Source organism: Chenopodium quinoa, unplaced genomic scaffold (assembly GCF_001683475.1).
Source record: "Chenopodium quinoa cultivar QQ74 unplaced genomic scaffold, ASM168347v1, whole genome shotgun sequence".
NCBI classification, from domain to species: domain Eukaryota; kingdom Viridiplantae; phylum Streptophyta; class Magnoliopsida; order Caryophyllales; family Amaranthaceae; genus Chenopodium; species Chenopodium quinoa.
The window spans coordinates 2,351,516-2,365,751 of NW_018742726.1; the positions used below are offsets into that span (position 1 = coordinate 2,351,516).

General features: G+C 36.4%; 1 pseudogene; it reads left to right on the top strand.

Moving 5' to 3' along the window:
* Positions 1-6,642: 6,642 nt before the first annotated feature.
* LOC110723236 lies at positions 6,643-8,136 on the top strand (annotated as a pseudogene).
* The last annotated feature ends 6,100 nt before the right edge of the window (positions 8,137-14,236 follow it).

A 14,236-nucleotide genomic window follows, 5' to 3' on the forward strand; every position in this document is an offset into this window, starting at 1 on the left:
GTTGAAAATTTCAACCCGAAAATGACCCACGTAACCCGAAATTCTTTTCGGGTCAAAATCAGGTCGGGTCAACCCGAACCCGACCTTATAACCCGAAAAAAGTTATTAGGCCCAAGCCCAAATTGAAAGGTGAAAACTAAAAAACCCTAAAACTTAAACAACCGTTTTTATTTACTCTTTTCACATTTTCTCTCTCCTGACTTTCATTCAGTCATTCTTTCCTCTTTCAGTCTTTCGTTCTCAATTTCTCTGATTCTCTGTGAAACCCTAAAATTCTCCATTCTCATCTCTCGAACGAACTCTTAAGACGTCACAGACTCTCAGCTCTCAATAGCTCAAAGGTAATTTTTAGTTAATCATTTTTGTTTTTGTTTCAGTTTTTTTTCGATCTCAAGTTCTGCATTCTCGATTTTTTTTTTCGATCTCCAGTTCTCCATATTCAAATCTTCTTCTCCTTCAAGCCGTCAAAGCTCAAAGGTAATTTTCTGTTAAGTTTTTGTTTTCGTTTTGTTTTGTTTTTTTTTTTTTTGTTTTTTTTTTCCTTTTACGGGAAAAAGTAGATTTGTAGCTGATTTGTTGTTTGACGGGAAAGGGTATTTTGCATGTATTTATTTTTTGATTTTTAGTTCTAATTTATATTGTTCATAGAATTTCTGATTTATTATGTTGTTCACGTAATTTTTTAATTTATATTGTTTTTCTTGTTCATATAATTTCTGATTTTTAGGTTTAATTTATATTGTTGTTCATATACTTTATGTTGCATTTCTGTTCCTGATAACGAATCACAGATTCACAGCCTAACTTCATATACTTCATGTTGTTCATTTTTGTATAGTAGTTTATTACTTTATTCCTGTAGTATATTTTGCAAGTTTTGAGAATGTAATTATTGTATATTTGTATTACTAGTCATTTACTAATTACTACTAGATCAGTTTCTTTCTTGTTTCAAATGTTTTATTTTGTTATAATTTTTTACGGTAATTATGGACACCCATTTTCAACAGCTTTCTTCCGGGGAAGAGGAGGAGATTTGACTCATTGAAGACTATGAAGCTTAATTAAAAACATTTATTTCTTTTTAATTGTGGTTTGTAATTTGTTAAGACTTTGTTTTGGTATGTAATAGTCAATTAGGCATTTAGACTTGTTAGAGTGCTAGACTTTATTTGGTTTTCTTGAAAACTTTAAGTTTGAAAACATAAGGTTTAAAAAAAATAAATAAAAAAAAAATATAAAATCAGGTTTTATTAACTGTTAAGTAGTCAAAAACTCAAAATCAGGCTAAAAAATCAGGTTATTCAGGTAAAAAAAAAATTAAAAAAAAAATAAAAAAATCAGGTCAAATCAAGTCGTTTTCGGGTTGACCCGTACCTGAAAATATCAGGTTCGGGTTTTCAACCCGAAAACTTAAATGGATCAGGTTCAGGTTGGGGGTTAGCTGACCCGAAACCCGAACACAAACCCGACCTGACCTGATCCGTTTGCCACCCCTACCTGTAACTACATACATACACATCCAAAAAATAATGTTTTAACAAAACCCATGACCGAGTTACTTTATTGGTTGGTTCCATGATGTAACCAATGAATTGCTTATTTGTAGCACACAAAACATTGGAGATGAACCAATATAAATTCAAACATAGGAAAAAGAAATGTAACAACTACTGCTAAAGATTGCAGTAAAAGGCATACAAATGGAAAATCCTCGACTATATACCCGTTTTAAAGTTGTCATCAACCCTTATTCTTCAGGCGAAGGTTTTTGGATTGCTCCTTAAATAATTAGTTTATGGGTTTAGGGTATGGAAAAATAAAATTTGGGACAATTTAGGAAGTGAATAATCACCCATTGCTCCTTCTTATCATTCACACTCTAATCATACAAATAGCATAAACAATAATCAAACTCACAATCAAACCAACTCTATATAATTCCAGAAACTAAACAAGAAAACTAAAATAGGAACTAAAGCAAAGGAAACAAAGAGCAACTCTAAAAATTAATCCTAATACACAAAACCTCAAATAACACACCAAGAACAAAGAGCAATCAATTATCATACCAATCAATCCACCAACTCTATATAATTTCAAATTAATTTCACCCACTCCAAAAATATAGAGTACCCCCAAAGAAAAAAAAATCAATCAATTAATAACATGTTCACCATGTCATCGAGCTCATCACAGCATAACCACAACTAATCCGAGCAGCAAAATCATCAATACAACCAAAACAATCAAAAATCGCATATTCATCACTATAACCACTGCACAATCAAACAATACCCTAATTTCAAATCAGAACAACCAAATCTCAACCAAATAAAAAAATTAACCTTCAAATCAAACAAGGGGTAGATCTGGGCTCCTGTTCATCACGAGAAAGAGGGGATTTGGAGACGACTGACAATGAGGCGACGGAACGCAGTGAAGAAAGAGGAGAAATCAAAGCATCGACCCCCGTCACCATAATCACAAAAAAAATAAAAAAATAAATAGATAAATCAGACGCCCTATCATCTCACCATGAAATTCAAATAAAATTTCAATTGTTCATCATTAATCATAAAAAAAAAAGTAAATAAAAATCAGAAACCCTAGATTTCAAATCGAAGAGCACATACCTTCGTGAAGAGATCCGCCACTACTGCAAAGATACGGCACCGGTGAAGAAATAGACCCGTCACCATCGTCGCCGCAATGGTTAGCTTAGTACAAGGGTAAATGAAAGGGAGAGAAAGAGAGCTGAGAGGAGAGTGAATGTGAGGTGGGATGGATAGAAAGACAGATAGCTAAGAGGAGAGTGCTATGGCTAGGTGGAATGGACGGCGGCACGGTGGAGAGCGGAAAGAGAGAGAGAAGTGGGAGATCTAGTTGAGGAGAGAGGAGAGAGAAGAGAGAGTGAAAGAACGAGAGATCGAGGAAAGAGAAAGAAAATAGAGGGGCGGTTTTTTTTCTTTAACATTTGTATCGGTTCGAACCGGTGCTATTAACTCAAGTTCGCACCGTAACTGTTTGAACCGGTGCGATTACTCTTTAATCAACTCCCGCCTTGTTTTTTTCCGCACCGATTTTTAATAACCGGTGCTCATTATATTTTTTACTAGTGAAGGGGTTACTCGTTTAATCAAGGGTTCACTACAAGAAATAGGCCTATTTCCGTCGGAAATCCTGTATATTCCGTCAGAATTTTCCGACGGATTCCCTACGGAATAAAAATGCGTCGGAATTTATGGGCTTTCCGGCGGAATATTCCATCAGAATATTAGTTTTCCGGCGGAAATTAAATCCGTCGGAAAGTTCCGATGGATTTTTCTGTCGAAACATAAAATTTCCGCCGGAATTAAAATCTGTTGGAAATTTCCGACGGTATATTCCGTCGGAAAATTAATATTTCCACGGAATATTCCGTTTGAATGTAATTAAAAAAAAAAACCCTAAAATCCCGGATTCCCCCCTCCCCTTTTATTTCTCATTTCTCTCTCCTCTCTATTCTCTCCGCCTCTTTGCTCCTTCTCTCTTCTCTCTTCTCCTTCTTCTTTTCTGTTTCTCTTTCCTTTCTCCATCACCTTTCTCCTTCTTTTCTTTCCTTTCTCCTTCTTCTCATTTCTCTCTCCTCTCTTCTTCTAACTCCGCCTGATGTCTCCCTCTTTCCTCTTCTCGCAAATTCTCTGAAGCAAAACCACTCAAGCTCACCATACGAGTTTTGAAATTTTTGAAGAACTTGAAGAACTTTTTGAAGAACAAAATAGCATCCGTGGTTTCACCGGAATTTGAAGAACATTTTTTTGTAATTTTTTTGGTTTTTTTTTTTTTTCAGATTTTGATATTAGATTTGTATATGTTTTTGTTTTTTTTTTCGGGATTTTGTTCTTCAATTTGTGGGTTAGATCTGATTTTTTTTATTTGTATATATTCAATTTTTCTGTATATTAGATTTGTTCAAATCGACGAACTCAATTTTCCTCTCCTCTCATTTTGTTATGATTTTTTTTCGGTTTTTTTTTTTTTTTAATTCTGGGTGGGGGTTCGATTTTCTGGGTTTTCGATTTCCTGGGTTTTCGATTTTCTAGGTTTGTGGGTTAGTATAGTGGGTTAGGGTCTGGGTGGGGGTGGGGTGGTCTTGGTGGGCGTGGTGGTGGGTGGGGGTGGGCGTGGTCTGGGTGGGTGGGCGTGGTGATGGGTGGGGGTGGTGGGTCTGGGTGGGTACCGTTTGGTTAGGGTTAGGTGGTGCTCTGGTCTGGGTGCTGGGTGGGTCGTCTGGGTGGGTGGTGCTGGATGGGTCGTTTGGGTGGGTGTGTCGAGTGAGGTGGTAGGTGGGTGGGTCTGCTGAGGTGGGTTAAGGTAGGGAGGTGGGTTAAGGTGGTACGGGGGCTGGTGGGGCTGGTGGAGGCGTTTTTTTTTATTGACTTTTCCGTCGGAATATACCTCTTCCGACGAAAGTTTCCGTCGGAATCCTCTCCAACTCCGACGGAAAATTTCGTCGGAAAATTGCGACGGAATTCCGTTTAAAGTCAAAACCAGCTCCGACCGAATGGATTCCGTCGAAAAAGTGGCTTCCGACGGAATTCCCTCGGAAAACGTCGAATTTCCTACAAAGGGTATTGCAACAGACTGCTTCCGACGGAATTCCGTCAGAAGGCCGTATTCCGACGGATTTTCCGATGTTTCTGACGGAAAAATTCCGTCGGAATCCAGCTAATTTCTTGTAGTGGTTACTTGTAGGGGTTACTTATTGAGGGGTTACTCGTTTGGTCAGGAGTTACTTATTTAGGGGTTACTCGTTTGGTCAAGGGTAAATTATAGGGGTTACTTATTCAAGGATTACTTATTCAAGGGTTACTCGATCGGTTAGAGGTTACTCTCACATAGAAAATGCGCTAACCGACTGAGTAAGTAACCTCTACAAGTACCCTCTAAATAGTAATCTCTTGCCACACAGAAAAGTTGTTGTAATAAAAAACGGAGGTAGTATTTATCATGTACGAGTAGCAGTTACCGACAATGAGGAAATTATAATAAGAAAGGTGAAATACATGGTAAAATTCTACGAAGTAATAAATAACAAGCATGCATGCATGCATGGCAAGGTTGTTCGGAGTATTAATTGTAACTCCGTACGACTTGAATTGATTGTGAAACGAATTATGGTTATCTTACCTCCATCATGGACCATGCATGCATGTTCTCCTCCAACTACATTATATGTGAAGTATTTGATCGTAAACCTAATTAATTTTGCACTGAGTTCGTTTGTCTCATTTAATATACGTACGTAGCATTTCATATTTGGCTGAACTGCTAAAGGCCATTCTAAAGGATTTGTCTTTAGTTTAGATATAAATTCTTTAATCATTTCTACAATTATTAAGAACAAAAGCTTCTATATTAAGAATACTAATGCATCATATTCAAAATTATTGGTAAAATAATAACATGCCAATATATAAAAATTATAATTTTAATTTTAAAATGGCAAAATCAAAACACAAATTTAGCTAATCCGCGATCCATCTGTTCTTTTTCTCTTTTTTTGTATTTCCTACTTTTCGATTTAAATGTTCGATCTTTATATTTTTTTTTTCCTACTTTTGCTTTATTCCTTTTACGGTAAAGAAAATTTTCACTTTTATCACCTTTTACCCCACCACAGTACATGGTCCACGTACATTACACTATATAATAATACTAATGTTTGTAAACAATTTTTTCTCTTCTACCTAAAAATACTTTAATTTGATATAAATACTCTTATCTTCATATTAAATTACTTGGTAACTGGTATACATAATTTTAGGAAAGACTACCTAATTTCATAATGATTTGATTGAATCCACTTCTTGATTATGTGTCTTCTAGCATATACATACACTAGGGTGGTGGAATATATTTGAAAAATACAATAAATATGTAATATGTATTACTATGGACCATAACCCTAGACGTCTATTTATATCGACTCCCTAAATTGTCCATCATGTTTTGAAAAGGACTTGATGGTCTCTACACATATAAGACTAAGCCCACATACACTTGATACTAAGGTTGTGTATTAGCCCAATATTAATTACTTAATTGAATGGATCATTTTAATTGTGGGCCGAAATATATATATATATTTTGGTTGGTAAAAAGAAGGGTCCTACCGAGTCGGAATCTCTCACAGGTCATCCCAGCCTAGATTAGCGGGCTAAGCACTTTGAGAGTGGGTGGGTGGATGGGGGAGGGTAAGGGAAAAAGTGCCTCTAGTGGGGTTTATTTGATCCAACAACCTCATGGTTGGGAGTTACAAACCTTCTCACTAGACCAAGCTTTGCCCAATATATATATAAAACTATATGACAGTAAATGTATACAATTATACTTGTATTGTACACGCATAAAATTGAATTTAAGTCCATATTTCTTAGATGTCAATATCAATTCATTAATTAACTATTGTTTTGTTCTTGGGCACAAGAATGTGTAATTGTAGGGTAGCTTGTAAATTATGGTCTTTAAAATTACAGTATCTATCAAAAAATTATAGCATCCGAGAATTTGTAACTGGCCGAAATGACAACTTGGGATTCTAAATTTGAAGGACTAATAATAAATGGTTTTCATGGATTTGTGATTCGGGCGGGCCGTGCCTGAATTCAGACCAGACTTTTCTTTGTTTGGATATCCGATCCCGAAGAAGTTACTCATTAATAATACCAAACCCTAAAGTTTGAGACCCCACTATATATACCAAACCCTAAAGTTTGACTGACACCCCCCAACCCGCCTCTCTTTCTCTCTCCTCTTCTCTATCATCAACATTAGATCTCCCTCCTTATCTGATTCTCTATCTTCTCTCTCCTCTCTTTCCTCTTACTCTCTTAGATCTCCCTCAGTTCAGTAGTTCACCTCCATCAACATCTGCAACCAGTTTTTTGCTTAAATTTTTCAATCACTTTTTTTCAATTTATTTCGGTATCTCTTAATCAGTTTTTTGCTTAAAGTGTTACATATTATCTACTAAAATCTTTACTAGTTTAGTCGTCTATGTAGAAGATTAATAGAAGAGCTGGTTATAATTGGGCCACTGTAGCTTTGTTCATGGCCTTTGCAATGAGCATTGCTACTCAATTTTACGTAGCGAATGCCTCCGATCCTTCTCCCCTTCAAGATTTTTGTGTCGAGGCTCATCGTCATGACTTAAATTCTGGAGGTAGAACATTCCTCTCCTTAATTAATTTAGTTTTGCGTTATAACATGGAACATGTATAATGTGGTGCTTTCAGCTTACCACACAAAATTTTCTCAAGTGGTTAAAGCTTCTATCCCGATTCCAGGTGATGTTTAGTAAGCTCACATAAATAATTACATTATTCTAATTTCTTACTACTTGATCTTAATCTATGTAATTTAATTAACTTTTGATCAATCTTCTACTCTGTACAGTGTATGTGAACGGGAAGTACTGTAAGAACGAGGATTTGGTAACAACGAACGATTTCGTGTACAAAGGGTTTGACAAACCTGGAGAACAAACAACACTCAAGGAGCAAAGGCCACGCTAATCGATATCAACAATTTCGCAGCCGTTAACACGCTAGGGGTGTCCATTGGTCGAGTAGATTTCGGACCGTATGGTCTAAACACTCCTCATGTTCACCCTCTTGGCTCGGAGATATTCGCCGTGCTAGAGGGCACCCTATATGCTGGTTTCGTGACCACTAAGAACAAACTTTATGACACGGTACTAAAAAAGGTGACATAATTGTTTTTCCACAAGGTTTGTTACACTTTCAACTAAATCTTGATGAGACGGACGCTTTAGCAATTGCAACATTTGGTAGCCAAAATCCTGGACGTATCAATATCGCCGACGGTGTGTTTGGAACACCTATCTTGGATGAGGTGCTTACCAAGGCCTTTCAAGTAAATGAGAAGGCGATTGAACAACTTCGAGCTCAATTTTCGACTAACAATGCCTCCGTTGATAATCCTCGGAAATCGGTTCTAAGGCTGTTATCTCAACTCTCTAGATAATGCTAGTTCATTTTTATGCAGGATAATATTAATGGCCTTATGGGTGATCAAGTTACATGATATTCACCCATTAGAGATTAAAAAACAGTGATTTAATGTTTGAGGTTGTATCGGAACGAAAATAGTATGGTAGATGGGGGTGTACCATGTGATTTACATTACATATAAATAAAAGAACACTGGGACAAATTTAATGTTCTTTTATTTATGTGTAATGTTTTTTTTTTATGAAGCCTCATTTACATGTAATGTTCTTTTTTTTTATATGTAATGTAATGTTCATTTCATCTATTCATTTTCTCTCTCTTCAATACTTTCTCTCCTCTCCCTCTAACTTCTTCTTCCATTTTATTTCTTGATTTTTATAGTTTTTATGTGCTTAATTCATCACTTACAAACACATTTATACTAGATTTTACACTCCAAAATCCGAATTTTGGCTAAAAAACTTGCAATTGAGTGTTCAACTTGCTTGATTTCCACTATTAATTCACTTTACAATGGTTTTCTACTCATTTGAGGTATGACTTCTTTTTCTTTGTAATAGTGAACTCTCTCTTTGCTTGTTATTTTCACATATATTTTGTGTTTTGTGATAATGTTTGTTGTTCATATAAGCTTTATTATCATGAAATTACTTGATTGTTTGAATTTTTGGCACTACCATTGTTGTTCATCATCTTCTTCCATGGGTTTGGGTAGTAGCATTTTTCTATTATTTATATGAAAGATAATGTTCTTTTATATTTATATGTAATGTTATTTTATTTTTAAGTTATGTTTTGTATTTTATATGTAACGTTCTTTTTGATGTACTCTATGTTCGTTTGTAATGTATAATAAATTATTATAACTATGTTTTTTTTTATTTATAAGTAATGTTCTTTTATTTATATGTAATGTTCTTTTATTTATAGGCAATGTTCTTTTATTTATATGTAATGTTCTTCTATTTATAGGTAATGTTCTTTTATTCATAGGGTAATGTTCTTCCGGGTGTACCATGCGCATGGTACATCCGGGTGTACGAAACAATTATTGGTATTGGAATCAAATAAAATGTTGATGCTATTTTATTTTATTTCATGTTTTAAAGTCCTACAAATTTCTATTGGTTGATGTGTACTGAGTGTATAGTATCACTCGTTTGTTGCTATTGCTACAAAAAAAGAAACAATAGAATCCACTTGACAATAATATCACATATAACTGACATAAGCCAAATATTTATAATGGGCTAAAAACAATACTCTAGTTAGCTACAATACAAACAACACGAACTTAATCGTCCCTAATTGTATCATTATTTATGAATTTAGATTGGCTCCGAAATCATCCACGGTACAATAGGTTATACATAAGATTGCATCATGTGCTGATATAATAACCAAATTGAAAAAAAAAAACATTGTTATGGAGTGTATAGAATGTCCGGTTGTATGATAAAAATTGCGCAGATAATTGCTGATGTCGTATTCTTCTATGCTCAGCTCCACTATTGTTATATTGCAACTAAGCACATTTTACAACTTGTGAATAGTAATTGTCATGTTATTGCAACGAGAGTGACAATGGTACAATTCAATTGAACTGGCATTCATGTCCAACTAACAATTGCCCAGGCTACTGATAGTAACCTTACAGAAATTTTGGACACTCTAATATAACTTAGATCTGTGGTTAGGAAATTATTTTAGTCATCACGTTGTTTAATTTCCCACCTTAACTTTCCATTTTAAAGTTTGGTAGACTTTTATATGTATTTGGTGAACTCGTGAGATATTTATTAGGCTTGGAAACAGGCTAGGTCATGAACTTTACATAAAACAATAGAGCATTTAATTTATTGACAAATTAACTTATTTCATGCACCTTCATATTATAAATACTGTAAGGCTATTGATGGAGTATTTGAAAGATTTAAAGAACTACACAAGACTTGAGATTGAATTTGTATAAATCATTTATTCATTGTAATTTTACTTTTTCTACAATACTAAACAAAATTTCAAAAAATAAAATAAAAATGCTCAGCTTGTGCAAAATAAATAAGGCTTGATGAGACATTCAACACAAAAATTTAATTTAACTTGTCCCCGATTGTGACATTATATATACAATTATTGTACTCCATATGTAATTATTACAATCTATAGAAAAAACATATATATATATATATATATATATATATATATATATATATATATATTATATATATATATATATAATATATATATATATATATATATATATATAATTTTTTCAAATTGTTTCGCTCCCAAAGTTTCACATAAAATTGGTTATATACCGTTTAACATTCATATTTAGAACCTCAATCATTATATTTTAAATTTACATAGAGCACTCTTCAAATGTGCAAAAAATAACATTAATTGTATTGTATATATACACTAAACAATTGTATTGTATACACTATAAACACATGATTAATTGTATGATAGAAATTACAGTCGAGCATCACTAATTCACTATGATAGATTTAATACCAACAAAAAAAAGTCCCAAAAAAAAAAAAAAAAAAATGTCCCTAAAGAAAACAAATCTAGAGCCTAGAAGAAGGCAAGAAATGCTTCAAAGTTCCACTAATTGCTATAGTGCAACTAAATGAGCACGTTGTATTGACAATTTGGCACCGTAGTGAATATCATGTTATTGCAACTACAAGAGTGGCAACGTTTATCTATTTGACAATTGTCCAAACTATTGATAGTAACCTTACATGGACACTACCAATTTTTAGGTGAGAAATTGTTTGACTCACGTTGTTTGATTTCCCACCTTATTTTTCATTTGCATCTCAAATTATCTTTGTAGTTATATTGATTTGAAGTGGTTATTAACTCGTGATGAAATTAACTAGCCTTACTTGAAGACGACAACGGTGTTACGGAGTACATCAATTGGTTAAGAAATTAACATATAAAGTGTTGATAAGTATATTAGGTGACTCGTACTTCGTAGCTTTGTCCGCCCGATCGGGCGGACATTGCCCGGTCTGACCGGGCGGAAGAAGAAGAGGTGCCTGGCAAATTCGTTGAAGAAGCTGCTCTCGCGCCCGACCCGCCCGACCGGGCGAGCCTTCGCCCGACCGGGCGAGCCTTCGCCCGATCGGGCAGACCTTGCCCGGTCTGACCGGGCGGTGGGGGTTGGATACGTTGAAGCATTCGTATGGAGTCTTCTTCTCGCGCCCGATCGGGCAGACCTTGCCCGGTCTGACCGGGCGGAGAAGGAAAAATACGGAACGCGGATTTTGCGGTTTTAGGTTATCTTATTTTATTATCTTTTTGCCCAAGTATCTTTTAATTAGGGATTAATATAAAACCTCCCTAATATCAGTATTAGGGTAAAGAGAGACAGAGTGAGAGCCGTTCTTGAGAAATACAAGAATCATCTTTGTAATCTTTGCAGTTTATAGTGAAATCATTCGATCTCGGTGCCCGTGGACGTAGCTATCACATCGATAGTGAACCACGTAAATTCTTGGTGTTGTTCTTATTGTTTGCATTGAATTTCTTTATTGTTTTCTTGTTTGTTTACGACCTTTGCTTCCGCTGTCGCACAACAATTGGTATCAAGAGCTCAGGTTCAATCCTTGGAGAGTTTCTTGAAGATAACAATGGCAGGAGATTCAACAATAAGAATTGAGAAGTTTACCGGGAAAAATAGTTTCGGGCTATGGCAAATTAAGATGAAGGCTCTGTTAAAACAACAGCAGATATGGCGTCCGTTGGCTCCAAAGAGTACTACTTCGGAGTCAGGAGACGGACCGACTGACTCGCAGTTAGAAGTTATGGAAGAGAAGGCACACTCTACCATATTACTTAGTCTTGATGATCAAATCATCACGGAGGTTGCTGATCAGGAAACGGCGGCTGGATTGTGGCTGAAGCTGGAGTCATTGTATATGACTAAGTCGTTGACCAACAAATTATTACTGAAACAGCGGTTGTTTAGCCTCCGGATGCAGTCAGGTACTTCCTTACGGGAACATCTAGAAAAACTTAACTCTATTTTGCTTGATTTACGTAATTTAGATGTTAAAATTGATGATGAGGATGCTGCGTTGATTTTACTTGTATCTCTACCGTCTAGCTTTGAGAATTTTGTAGAGTCTTTTGTTGTTGGTAAGGATTCTATAACCTTAGAAGAAGTGAAGGCAGCACTTCATACTAGGGAACTCAGAATGAAAGCTACGAGTGATAATGGGGATAATGGTAGTGGGTTGTTTGTTAAGTCCGGAAAGTCTAAAAAGAATAAGGGGTTTAACAAGGGGAACAATGCTGGGTCGGGTGCTGGAAACGGCAAGGATGGATCTAGTAAAACTACTACTAAAACATGTTATTACTGTAAAGAACCGGGTCACTTTAGGAATAATTGTCCGGTGAGGAAAAACAAGTCCCAGGCTGCTGTAGTTGAAGAGAAACCGAATGAGAGCTATAATTCAGAGGAAGATTTAGCATTAGTCAGTTCTGCTAGGTCTGATGATTTATCTGATAACTGGGTTCTAGATTCGGGGTGTTCGTTCCATATGTGTCCACGTCGAGATTGGTTTGATACATATGAACCTCGCAATGGGGGTATGGTTATAGTCGGTAACAATGCTCCATGTAAGGTCACAGGTATTGGTTCCATGAGGTTGAGGACTGTTGATGGGCGGAGGTTAACTTTGACTAATGTACGGCATGTTCCTGCTTTAGGAAAGAATTTGATTTCATTGGGTACCCTGGATGACTTGGGGTACAATGGTGTGTTTTCAGATGGGGAGTTGTGTATTTTCAGAGGTTCTGAGTTGGTACTTAAGGGTATCAAAAGGAACACCCTCTATGTTTTTGAGGGTGTTACACTGCCTAGTTCTGCGGTTTGCGCATCTGTATCTCACCAGGAGATGACTAAGATTTGGCACATGAGGCTTGGTCATATGGGGGAGAAGGGGATGCAGCTATTGTCCAAGAGGGGTCTTCTATCCGGGGTCAAGGTTGCCAACCTTGAATTTTGTGAGCATTGTGTGTTTGGTAAGAAACACAGGTCAAAGTTCAGCAAGGGTGCTCACATTACTGATGCAGTGCTCGATTACATCCATTCAGATTGCTGGGGTCCATCTAGAGTTGAAGGTATGGGAGGTTACCACTATTTTGTGTCATTTGTTGATGACAAGTCCCGATACACATGGCTTAGGTTGCTTAAGTCAAAGGATGAGGCCTTCAAAGTTTTCAAGCAATGGAAAGCTTTGGTGGAAAATCGACAAGGAAGGAAGATCAAGAAGCTACGAACGGACAATGGGCTAGAGTTTTGCAAAGACGAGTTTAATCAGTTCTGTGCAGATGAGGGTATAGGTCGGCATCATACTGTCAGGAAGACACCACAGCAGAACGGTGTAGCAGAACGGGTTAATCAGACACTGCTAGAGAGAGTCCGATGCATGCTCTCTAATGCAGGGCTTGGGAGGAGGTACTGGAGTGAAGCTGTGTTAACAGCTTGTTATGTCATTAATAGGGGTCCTCATTCTGGAATTGATTCCAAAATTCCGTTTGAGATCTGGAGTGGTAAGTTGCCTAATTTTTCGAATTTGAAGATTTTTGGTTGTGTTGCTTATTATCATGTTATTGAGGGTAAGCTGGATCCACGAGCCAAGAAGGGGTGTTTTGTTGGGTACGGGGATGGTGTGAAGGGGTTTAGAATTTTTTCACCTTCGGAGGGTCGGGTCATTCTTAGTAGGGATGTTACTTTCGATGAAAACACCATGTATTCAATTAAAAATGCAGAGATTTCAGATTTGAGAAGGGAAGGAGACAATTTATTACAGACAGATGGGGTACTTGAGGTACATCAGTCTACCATTGCTGATTTACCTCGGGTACAATATATTGATGATGATGCTGATGTTCCAGTGCCGGGTACTCCTGAACCTGAGATTACTCCTACTCATTCTAACTCTGGGGATGAGGTGGAGCAATCTAATCAGGGGTCATCTAGTCAACCTGACACCATTCTTGAGATGCCTAAACGAGTTATCAAGAAGCCTGTTAGATTGATTGAAGAGATGGAGGGAAGAAATTGCTGTGTTGATGCGATGACAGGTTATGCATTGAGTGTAGCTGATGATGTAGAGTCATTTGAACCTGCCACATATAAACAAGCAATTAGTTGTAGTGAGTCTGCGCAATGGCTTGCCGCAATGGGTGAA